This window comes from Ochotona princeps, chromosome 18, assembly GCF_030435755.1.
Source record: "Ochotona princeps isolate mOchPri1 chromosome 18, mOchPri1.hap1, whole genome shotgun sequence".
NCBI classification, from domain to species: domain Eukaryota; kingdom Metazoa; phylum Chordata; class Mammalia; order Lagomorpha; family Ochotonidae; genus Ochotona; species Ochotona princeps.
This window is the reverse complement of record NC_080849.1, coordinates 17,610,710-17,623,037: the sequence shown is the minus strand read 5'-3', so window position 1 is coordinate 17,623,037 and position 12,328 is coordinate 17,610,710.

Below are 12,328 nucleotides of genomic sequence, written 5' to 3'. Positions count from 1 at the left end.
CCAGGCCACAGGCAGGGAGCTGGATGGGAAGCGGGGCCGCCAGGATTAGAACCGTTGCCAATATGAGATCCTGGATATTCAAGTCGAGGACTTTAGCCACTAGGCTACCATGCTGGGCCCCATAATTTTAAAGGCAGAGTTACAGAAAGGGTAGACAGAGAGCTTGCAACTGTTAGATCACTCTTCAAGTGGTTACAATGGCCAGAGCTGAAGCCAGGAGGCAGGAGCTTCTTCCCAGTCTTCCAAGGGGGTGTGGGGTGCAAGGACTTTGCCATTCCTCCACTGCCTACCCAGGCCATTTGCAAGGAGCGAGCTGGGACGTGAAGCAGTCGGCATTCAACTGGTGCCCATATGGCATGCTGGCAGAGCCGATGGAGTCTTAACACACTATGCTATGCAACCGGCCCCATATGTTTCGTTGTCTTAACTTTTAAAAAGTATCCTGTAGTTCAAAGCTTATTAATTAGCCAACAAAAGAGTCATCAGTAGTCGTAGATATGGATCCACAATTCAAATAGTCTTCCTGACAGCTTCACATTTTTCCTCTGATTTCTCATCAGATCCCATTATATTCTGATGTTTGATTTCCTCAAATAAATATTGGGAAGATCTGTTCTATTATTTGTTTAGACTTGTGTTATTGCAGTGTTCCTCTAACATTTATTTGCTCCAATCTTTTTGAGGCAATTGTTCATTTAAGGAAAGAATGTTTTAAGATTTATTTATTTTTACTGGAAACACAGATATACAGAGGGAAAGATCTTCCATCTGCTTGTTCACTGCCCAAGTGGCCGCAATGACTGGAGCTGAGCTGATTCAAAGCCAGGAGCCAGGAGCTTCTTCCAGGTCTCCCATGTGGGTGCAGGGTCCCAAAGCTTTGGCTGTCCTCCACTACTGTCCTAGGCCACATGCAGGGAGCTAGATGAGAAGTGGAGCAACCGGGATTAGAACCAGTGCCCATGTGGGATCCTGGTACATGTAAAGCAAGAATTTAACAACTAGGCTATCACACTGGGCCCTAGGAAGGATTCTGAAATAAGATAGTTTGCTTCTACACAGGCACATGGTGGTCATTGCCAGCTGCTGGAAACAAGTGAAGAGACCAGTATGGGCTTCCTGGGCTCCCTCTGACATTCAGGATGCAACCCTTGATTTCAAGCTATCTGCAGAGTAGTGGTGCCAGAGCTACTCTGTATTTGATGAATCAGTACAGTTGAGTGTCTTCTGCCTCTTCCCTGGACTCAATTGTTAGAAAAAAAAAAAAAACTTACAACCTTTTCATCCTTAGCCCCAGTTGGTCTTATTTTAAAGCAGTGGTGTCTATGCCACTTTGGAGAACATTGCTGAAGGAAAAGCTTGTCAGTGTAAAATTAAAAGTGGGATGGGAAGTATATGAAATTTGTTCAGCTTATGAAGATAAAATAAATAAAGGGAGAGTCATAGTGTTTGTGGATGACAGAGGGTTGATAGAATGGATTGCAGCTAGAGTGAACCAGCTGATGAGAGAGCCAGCCATGCACTGAAAGTTAGGGCAACTGCAAGTCCTGAAGCAAGTCTATACCTTGCTCTTCAGGACTCAGTCATAAACTCATTCGCCAGTTAACTAAGGGATTCCTATGAAGGTTTAATAGGAAGATGCTATCAATACACCAAATGCTCCACATGTTCCCGACACAGCCTGTTTAATCCATTTTACTGATTTTTTAATTAAGTAGACATTTTAGTAAAGTATAGCATGTAGACGAAGGGTTCATATTTCAATACATAAACAGCTTGATCATGTTGAAAATATAACACATTAGCATAACCATGCCAATCAAGACAATGTATTTCACAACATGGAGAACCCCACTCTACCCGTTCTTCTAATTACTTCCAGTGAGAGGCATTATCCTGTCTCCTAATAGCATAAATCAGTATGTTTACTGAGAGGTACAAAAGTGAGATCAGAAAATATATAGATTTTTTTTGGTCCAGCGGTATTTGTGCTAATGGCTGTGCTTGGGATTCATTTTTATTCATGACTGCATACTATTCTTTTGAATTATTACACCACAGTTTATTATTTGTGACATATTTTTCGTCAGCTTTTGGATATTATGCAGTTATAAAAGTAACACTACATCTTGGTATGTGTTATAAAAAACACAAGATGAAGAGTATGCTCATTTCATACACAGTGCAATACAGGAGGTAGAATTGAATGCCAGTGGAAATGGCTCCAATGACACAAACTTCTTCCGCTCTTTGCTTGAGCTCCGTGTGCATGCACTTACCCATGAACAGTGCCTTCAATGACGTTTAAGACCATTCTTTTTCTCTCAAACTCTAAATGTCTGACAACAGAGCTGAGCAGAGCAAAATAACAGGACCGCTCCAGTAATTCTCATTTTAACTTCTTTTCAAAAGACTCCTGCCAGCCCCAGCATGTTGGTGTGGTGTGCCTTTACCTTGGGTAGATTAATCACCTGTCTTCGCATTTAAGGTTCAGATTAGTTTGTGACTCTGAACGAAGGCCAGAGAATTCTAGCTCCATGCCCTGAATTGCTTAGCAAGAGGATGAAAACCTAGCTTGCTAATTACATTTTTGGTAACAGATGAAATTGTGATGTGGAAAGGTTTGCTCCTCAGATGATTCCATCTTTCAGAGTGACAAGTTTCCTATGCGTTAGCCCCGCATGCATTTAGAAAATGCACTTGGATCGAATAACTCAAGAATGTACTTGCCCGAGTGGAGGTTGACCTTGTATTGTGACTTTCTGAAGTTCAGTAGGTTTTCCAATGTTTCTGTTTCTAGTGCCTGAGTTTTTGCTCAGAAGGTCACATCTTCCATGCCCCAAGAAGTGGACTTTCTTGTTAACTTCAAACTTTACCACAGAGATAATTGTTTTTTATTTCTGCTATTTTTTAAAATGAAACTGATGGAAGGTACTCCGGGAACAGGTTTTATGCACAGATTTTGCTGATGAAGATACGATTCTGTACGTTGAGAACACCTTGTAGTGACTCAATCATTTTCATTAACATTCCTTTTTAGGATGTCTGAGTAAGTTGAAATGAAATGGGGGGCAGGGAATGGAGTTAAAATAAGAAAATAAAATAAAAAATAAGGACAGAAACAGAATAGGTTTAATTGTGTTCACCTCTTTGGTGTTTTGTGTGTCTGTCCACCTTGCTTTTCATGTCCATCTTACACAGTGGGGCACTGGTCGAACTCATTCAATGGCTGACAGCTGCAGGATGCTTCTCTCTTGAGCAGAAATCGCTTGATGGAGAATTGTCCTGAAATGTAACAGGCAGAAGAAAGAAACAAAGGAAAGCTGGGCAGGAGAACAGGGAAGAACTGGCCTTTCCTCACCAACCCTCTGTGTTCTCCTCCAGTCGCTTTTCACCAGGAAAGCGTACTGATTTAGTGTCTAAGAGTTTGTACAAAGAAAGGGATAATCCTAGGGGCAAAGGAAATGCTGTAAGGCTGGAGCTTTATTCACTTTCCTGAATTTTCTTGTTTCAAAACCCATATAGTCAGCAGCTACCCCAGGGGCTCTGAAGTTCGTGCCCTAAAGCTGCTCGATTTCTGAGACCTTCAGAGTATCCTAGCTGTTCTTGATGGTGGCACCTGCCTGATCCTACGAGCATCTAGGGCTCAAAGGTGGCTTGTGAATTTTCAAGAGATTTTCTGGGGCTTGCTGTATGTAACATGTAGCTCAAGTGCTTGGTTCTATATTCAATACATTTATGTCAATTTAGCTGAAAAGCTGTTTTTCCCTCATACCCGCCCATGCTCCCCAATAAGCTTTTTAATAAAATGTGCATTTTTAACTGTGGCTGTATAGGAGTCATTGTTGATCATTAAACAGAGTGATGATATTGATGCATGCTTCTGGAAATTTTTGAATTTGGTGGATGATGCTTCTAGAGGATACATTTGATGGTAAGTTATGCTTCATGAAGCTTTCTATTTCATTGTAGGGAGAACAGTCTGACTTGTGATTTAGTTATTTTAATGTGTAATTTTTATTTACTTGATAAATTATGGTCTTGCAGGTTGTGTTCAAAATACTTTGTCTTATCGGGATTTTTTTCTTTTGGAATGTAGGCAAAGACTACTTTCATTTGGAATTTGTTTATAATTATAATGGCCAGGGAACCAAAATAGTTGTTCTGATTTATAAGCCTCTGGTTAAAAGTGCTTTACAGTAATAGTTTGTACTTCGTTCGTGGTAGATAATCTTGTTTCCATGCATGAGTTAAATTGCTATATTCAAAATCTGTGAACTGATTGTTTGCCATACCTTTGATTTTGCAAATTGCTATATGCTTTTCTATCAAGTAATTTTAGGTTCTAATTAAGCAAACAAAAAGCTGTTAAAGAAAAAAAGTGTTTTCCAACTTGTTTATATGCTGGTATATTTCATGCTGAAATTTCCAAGAACTGACTTAGTTTAGTTTAGGAAACAGTTTCCTTGCTCTTTTAGTCGTGTGCCATATGTATCCATTCAGACTATAACGCTCTGGCTTTGAAAAAGGCATGTTTAATTTAAGAGAATTTTTGAGGTTGAAATCAGTTAATCTTATTGTGATGAGTAGCAACTCATACCTTTTGGAAGAAAAGTAACTCCTTTGTGTGGCAGGAGGTCAAACAGATGCAATTAAGGTTCACTTTCCTCCTTCCTGTGTATCCTGGAGTGATGTCAGGGCTATTGTCGTCATTCCTGAGTGGCATAAGAAATATCATGATGATTTCAATAGCAGAAATGTGTCTATCAGTCCTGGAGGCTTCTGAGAAGTCTAGATGTAAGGCCTAGCAGTGTTAGGTTTCTGGGTAGATCTTCATCCTCAGCTTACGATTGGTCATCTTCTAATGAGGTGCTTCTTTGAGCTTTTCTCAACAAACATTTACATGAGGCCTTCACTCTTAGGGTTTCATCTAATGGTATACACTCTCCTCCACATCGTGCCCCTGACCCCAAGGTGGTGAGTTGTCAAATACCGTCATTTTGAGAGTTAGACCTTGAACATATTAATGTTAGTTTGTAACAAGAGCTGTATGCTCAGTTTGAGGAATGTGTACATACATCTAGGTTACACTAATTTGAAATTATGATTTAAAAGCCAGACCAAATAGGATGAATAGTTTACCTCAACCATTTTGGTAATAACGTTTTTTTCTTCGGTGTTATCTAAAGAGAGTAAAAGATTCAGGTTTGTTAATAACTGAGGTCTAATCCTTCATCTAATATTGACTTTCTAGGAAAAGTAAACCACTATGTTCAGTTTGTACTAAATAAATACTTTTTTGGAAAAATGAATAAACAAATAATTTAGGCAAAATCTATTAAGTCTAAAAAGAAAATAGCAAAAATGCCCCCAGTCCTCAGTTTTACCCAAAACATCGTCTGCAAGTTTACTTTGTAAACTAGAGTAGATGATTCCAAACTTTAAAAAGCTCATGACTTACCTGGGATACTAAGATACCAATGAATGACTAAACAACAATGAGGTAATGTCTAACTTGGAGGTACCAGTTACTCGGTTTCATGTTAAATCCATGGAGTAGCTGCAGTTGTATAATCCTCCCAGTCTTACACAGCACCGTTTTTAGTGTATTCATAAACTCTGACAGGTGTCATCTAGATCAGTTGCCATGGCACTAGCGGGTACGCCCAACAAATAGTCAATTTGAAAGATATCTCCTCTTGCATTTGCTGATTTGCCAGGTGTAGTGCTGAAATGATGCCCAAGGGTCACACAGGTCTCCCTAATGAGTCAAACCATTCATACCTGACAAGACTCCCCTACATTCCTCCTTTTTTGTTTACTAGGTTTACCTGATATAACAGAGTAAACTCAATTGAATTTGAATTTCAGATCAACAACAGATGGCTTTTATCAAAATTATTTTCTGTATTCCAATATTTGCTTAAACTAAAATTATCCTGTTTTTTCTTTTGCTTTTGTTGTCATTCCTCTTCCAAGCCCATCCTAATTGCCCTTTTATCCTTGCATTTAATTTTAACCACTCATCAAAAACAGGGATCTATTTGAAAAAAAAATTCACTCACAGCCATAAATACCTTGCTAACAAGATTAATGTATACTCATTAAATTAAGTATATTCACATATTCCAAAGAGAATTTGCTTATACAGAAGTTGACTTTTCTGGAGGTAAATTTTAAACACAGATATTTTATAGTGTCTACCTTAAGAATGATCTATGACTTTAGTTGCAAATTTGAACCATCAAGCTAAGGCTAGGTGCGATATTTATTATGGGCTTATGAATACGGTCATTTTGGCATCACAAAGGCTACCTGTCCTCTTTGTCCTTAAATTTCTTCATTTGGAAATTGGAAATAGTAATATTTATCTTAAAGGTTTGCTGTAGAATGAAATAAATCAATATATAATATGTTTTTCGGGTACTGGAAGAGAGCTTAATCCTTGGTAAATATCTTAGCCACCATGTAAAATTACCGTGGGAAACACTGATGGGGAATTCATATTTGCTGTCATGAGCAACACACTGATAATTATTATTTACAGTTCCCTTAAATGTGAAGGAAGGATATTGTGCTAGCATGAGGGTCACTGTATTAGAAGGAAGAAAACAGAATTTTGATCCAGATCTGGTACTGTTTTTTTGGATGATGATAATTGAACTGGACCTCAATTTCTTGTTTGTAAGCTATATGTGGTTGGCTTTCAGCTTAAAAATTTGTAAGAAGTTACTGAGATAACTGGCAGAAGATGTCTCAACTTCCTACTGAATGTTCTGATTCTGGAATACTGAGAATAAGTTAGGATAAAGATTATTTTCTTTATTTGCTCAAAGTACAGAGCTAGAGCTAGTGATAGTGCTAGAGAGAAAGAGAAAGAGCGAGAGAGAGAGAATGCCAACCAGCCATGCAAACAAAAATCTTCCTCCCTGTGGTTAACTTCTCAAGTGACTACAACCACCAAGCCACTGACCAGATTGAAGCCAAAAGACTGGACTGTTTGCCTCTCCTACATAGGTACCTTGGGTCCAGGTACGCATATTATCCACTTATGCTTTTCCAAGCACATGAGCAAGGAGCTGCATGTTCAGTGGAGCTTCTAGGACCAAATAAGCACTCATGGGATGCTGGTTTTGCAGGTGGCACCTTAGCTTGCTCTGTCACAACATCTACCCCTGTAAAGAATATTTTTAGTAAGTACACCGGTGAGTCTGTTCCAAGGGTTCATGGATCATCACTTGGCTTTTCAGCTAGTTCTTGGATGTATACACATCTAAATCAAAGCAGTATAGTCTTTCATCCAGAAATTTAAGTCTTACAGCAATCCTATAAAATGAATGAAAGTTAATTTTTTTAAATGAATGCTTAAAGCTGTATTAACTCTACATTGTGACTGCCTCTGGTTTTTGTTTATTGGGCAACTTAATCTGGACATATTCTTTCATGAATTTTCATCAAGTTTCTAGCAAAGCTCTGTTGCAAATAGTGAATTATGCATTAACATATGTTCATGTTAATTTATATACCAGTGACAGATCTTTGGCATGGAATCAATAACTCACAATTATATCTTTAAAAGTTTGTTTATTAATGACATCAAAGAATTGGGATTATAATTTATGCAAGAGTGTGTCACTTGAACCCGGTTGAAAAAAAGACTAAGCTCTGTATTTCACAGATGTTGACATATTTGTCCAAGGAACAACAAATTAATCTAAAACCAACAAGATAATGTGTTCTGCTCTCTTCAGTTAATAGTTTGTACAGCCCTGTTGAACTGTCTAATGCTGTTGTCTTGGCATCAGATGTGTATGCTGATGTTCTAGCAAGTTTGTCCAATGATCAAATAATTATATATTAGCCTGTTCAGGTCATGATCCCTAAGATAAAAAAAAATGTGATTTGGGGGGTGGTACTATGATGGCATGGCTTAGGTCACTGGCTACAATGCTGGTATCCGTATGGGTGGCAGTTCAACTCTTGGTTGTTCCCCTTCAGATACAGCTCTCTGGCGATGCACCTGGGGAGGCAGTAAAGGATGACCCCAGGGCTTGGGCCACAGAGCTGTTGGAGACCTGGGGGAGGCTCCTGATCTCTTGCCTAACTCAGTGCACCCAGACTTTCACTATGGTTGATGCCAATGAAGGCATAGAAACAGTGTTACTGAGGAGAAGTAACAGAAAGGTGAAATCCAAGAGATTCTGTGTGTGCAGTTAACTTGCATTTTACCTAATGCTGTCTTTGAGGGACTCAGTTTCCTCTCCTCAATGGAAATTACGTCATATCATGAAACTGCATTGTACCATCAGGTTATTTTCACATTGTATAACCTTTTTGTCTCTGTCATAATCGGCCCAGTTAAAACACTATGTCAAGACGGAGTTTGTGATGCAATCATTCTTCTTTTTCTGAGTCTCAAAGGCAGTGGTGTTCTTGGAGAAGAGCCAGATGTGAGTGGATGGAAGTATCTTTAGAAAGTGCTGGTGAAAAGAGTCTTCTTTGACATGGAACTGAGCTGCTGGAAGAGGGAAGAGTGATGTTCAGATGAGAGAAAGCAGAATGTGGAGATGGAGAAAGTAAGGGAATAAGATAAATGGCTGCCACTGTCCTTACAAGGAAGATATTTAAAATGAGTATGTAACTACTGAATGTTTCCAGTGGAGTCAAAGATAGCAGCCTTTAGTATACAGGAGATCAAAGTTGAGGTCGTTAGGCCATTTCATGTGCTAGAGTAGAAAACTTGGTAGTTGGGGAAACTGCATTTCAGAACCTCCCTATCTTTAAGAGACCCAGCAGCTCATGGAATGCAGAATTCTTGGATTTGATGTAAAACTTTCTAACTTCTGTTGTTGTGGACAAATCTGTTTCTTCTCTGATAGTTTTAGAATGTTTGTATTTTTGAGACTTCTGTAAGAGGTTAGTGAGATAACATGACTTGAAAATTGTTGAAGTGTAGCTAATGTCATTTTCTAGAATATCTGAATAACCAGAGAGGAATGTAATTTTGTTTTCAGAAGAATGAGTGGATTTGTTCCTGTGTATACCCATGTGCATACACACATGCATGTATGCAGACACAAACTATTTCAGATTCATCTTTTCAAAATATCAAAGTACAAATTTAACAAAATACTCTGTGTTTGTGCTCATGAATAATTCTTTTCCATGTGCTAAATTACAAGTATTACTAGAAATCTTCAGAATATTGCTTGTAGGTGGTGTCATTCAAATATCTACAATAATATATCAGTTCTTTCTCATGCAGCAAGCCGTGTTGTTAAACTGGTAGACAGGGACATCATCATCTAATAGGTGTATTATCTACGGCTTTTGCTTGGTCCACCTATGTGCATCAACAAAGAGCAACCTTATGGATGATTCTCTTCTCACTGTGATGATGAGAGCGATCGCATAAGGGGGTATCGTGTGATAAGATTAGAATGGTAGTTTTAGGACAATTTGCTTTTTCTCTTTTCATTTCTAATATTCACTTACAGTATTCAAGCTGCTAGGGAATGTGATTAGAAAAAAAAAAGCAAAGCTTGCCTTTCTTTAAGCAAAGGGATGTATTCTACACCTATACATGACGTCTTGGTGCTTTTGTAATAATGAATACATTGTGAGTGAGTACCGATGAGCCATTGACTGGAAATGTTTTATTGGTCATGATTTATGGAAAACAAGTTAGAGTAATTATTAGCCTTAATTTCACTTAAATGATGGATTTTTTCTCCCCTAATTGTTTATCTTCAGGGCAAAGATGAAAGTAAACTTGTTGGAAAAATGCAGAGTTCAGTGGTTGCTAAATGAGCTTTGCAGTGCTTACCTGTGATGCAGTTTAGACAGATAATAGGTGACTGTCTGAAGGAGCTTAGTGTCTTTTCTCTCAATCTTAAGAAAAGCGCAAACCATCTACATTTAGCCTTTGGAAACATGCAGCCTTTCCATTTCAATCAAAAGTTGAGGTTATCTAGAGGTTAATTTTGGTCTGTTTCAGGCTGGTGAAGGTATTTTCAAGAAAATGAATTTATTCTGCCTACTTGGCATGCAGTAGGGCATTAGGTCAAGAGCATCTGGCCTCAGCCAGGTCTGGTGAGGGAAGGCAACTAGTGTGAACCCCAAGGGCTTTGCCTTATTTCCAAAGAATGATTTTCTTGGCAGCCCATTTTACTTCCAATATAAAAGGGTCAGCAAGGCAAATTTGCCTGATTTTGCAAAGGCCAAGACGAAACACTGAATATCTTAGCTCTAAAATCTTGTTGTTGCCCCTTATTACAGCTACAGATGATGTGGACTCTTGCTGCAAACTCCACGGTTGGCTGCACATCTGATTTATAATTCTCAGATAAAAGGCAAATGTTTGATCTGGTGGTTAAGCTGCCGGTTAGGACAGCTACATTCTCAGACTACCTGGTTCAATTCGTGTCTCTGGCTTCTGATTCCAGCTTCTTGCCAATGCAGACCTTGGGAGGCAGGCCTTAGGGCTAGAGTTGTTGGGTTGGTGCTGTCCTTTTCAGAGACTGAGTTCCTGGCTCCAGGCTGTGGCCTTCAATCTTTTGAGGAGGAGGCATGTGTCTGAGGAATGAGTTAGTGGATGCAAACCTCTCTCTGCCTCGCCAGTAAATAAAAATAAATTATAATAAGTAAAGTAAGATCCTCAAAAAGAGTATTTGCCAACTCAACTGATCACAGATTACTGTGGCCGCTTATACAGGCAAAAAAAATTATTTTCCATTTATGTAATTAGCTATTCAGTAAACATATATTGCATTTGTTGTAACATTCTTCAAAAACTGATATATAAATACTTTTCAAGTACAATGCCCTAAATGTTTTTTCAGCTATTTTTCCCACAGTTGATCTGGGAAATTAGATTCATTAAGGTACACTGAAAGTAAGGAATAGTATACCCCGTATTACTGCCACATTTCCTGACATTGGATCTTAGGACCTGGGAGTTCCAGTTTTCAAGATCCCTCAGGCCTAGTGACGCTGTGATTCCATTGCGGGTAGAGAGCAGGAGTTCTTTGATCCTCCTGGTGGTTTTCAGCCAGCTAGGAGACATGACAGACTCTACTCATACTATAATTCTGTCTTGGGGCATTGCTCACTTGTACTTCCTGCTTACCCATACTTGTTAGGAACTTATGTATTCTACTTACTACTTGATATCTATCTGTTGCCTTTTGCTTCTCTAGCCCTTTCCTGAAATAGAAGATTTAATTGGTAAAGTCTTCATATCAGGGAAATTCAACAGTTTCTTGGGGAGACCATCTCTGGTCTGAAGGCAGAGCTGGCAGAATATCATCCAGATCAATTTAAAGCCACAATATAACATCAACGACAATTAACAATATTATGGAATTAGTTGACATGGTATTGAGTAACCAATATGTTAAAAAAAAAAACCTGGACAATAAGATGCTGGACTTTATGTTTGGTATACTCTTGTAATGAAAGAATCTTGACTGAATTTGAAATGTAATACAGCAACAAGGTGGAGGAATCCACCATGGGAGGAGGGTACGGGGAGGGGTTGGGGGATTCCCAGAGCCTATGAAACTATGTCACATAATGCAATGTAATTTATATATATATATATATATATATAAATATATATATATATATACACACACACACATATATATATATACATATATACATATATATACACATATATATATATGTGTGTGTGTCTTCATATCCCATTTAGGCTCCTAGTTAGCATTACAGATTGGATGTACATGGACTGTATGTTCAGTGGTGATCAGTTGGCTACCATCCAACTGATGCACATGATCAACCATGCCCATTAAATGCCATTCTGTGAACATCAGGCTGGGGTGTCCTGAGTTAGCTTTTCACTTCAGTTGTTTTTCTCAAATGACCATGACAAGTAAAAGTAGACTGATGATCTAGTATCCATCTTCATGCTTGCAATGAAGTGGAAGCCTGTTTTCCTAGATTTGACTGTTATTCACTGACAAATATCTGTAAAGTAGAAATAATCATTATGGAGACTGGTGTCTGTAGTTTGAAGAGCAGTGGTGCATTCCTATCAACTCTGGACTTTAGAATGGTTGCATGGCAGCAATCACACATTATTTCTCTGAGTCCCTCAAAGTTTCCTTAACTTCCAATAGTGTCACCTGGTTCTCGTATTTTCAGGCCCATCTGTCATACTCATGCTGCAGATTTGCAGAAATGAGAAGGATTTCGTGCCCATGCGAGTCTTGCCTAGGGAGGCAGCTACCTCCAGCTTTCTTATCTACCAGAGTCACCTTGTGGACACCTGGATGATGTTATCTGTTTCAGGCAGAGTTCTTGTGAT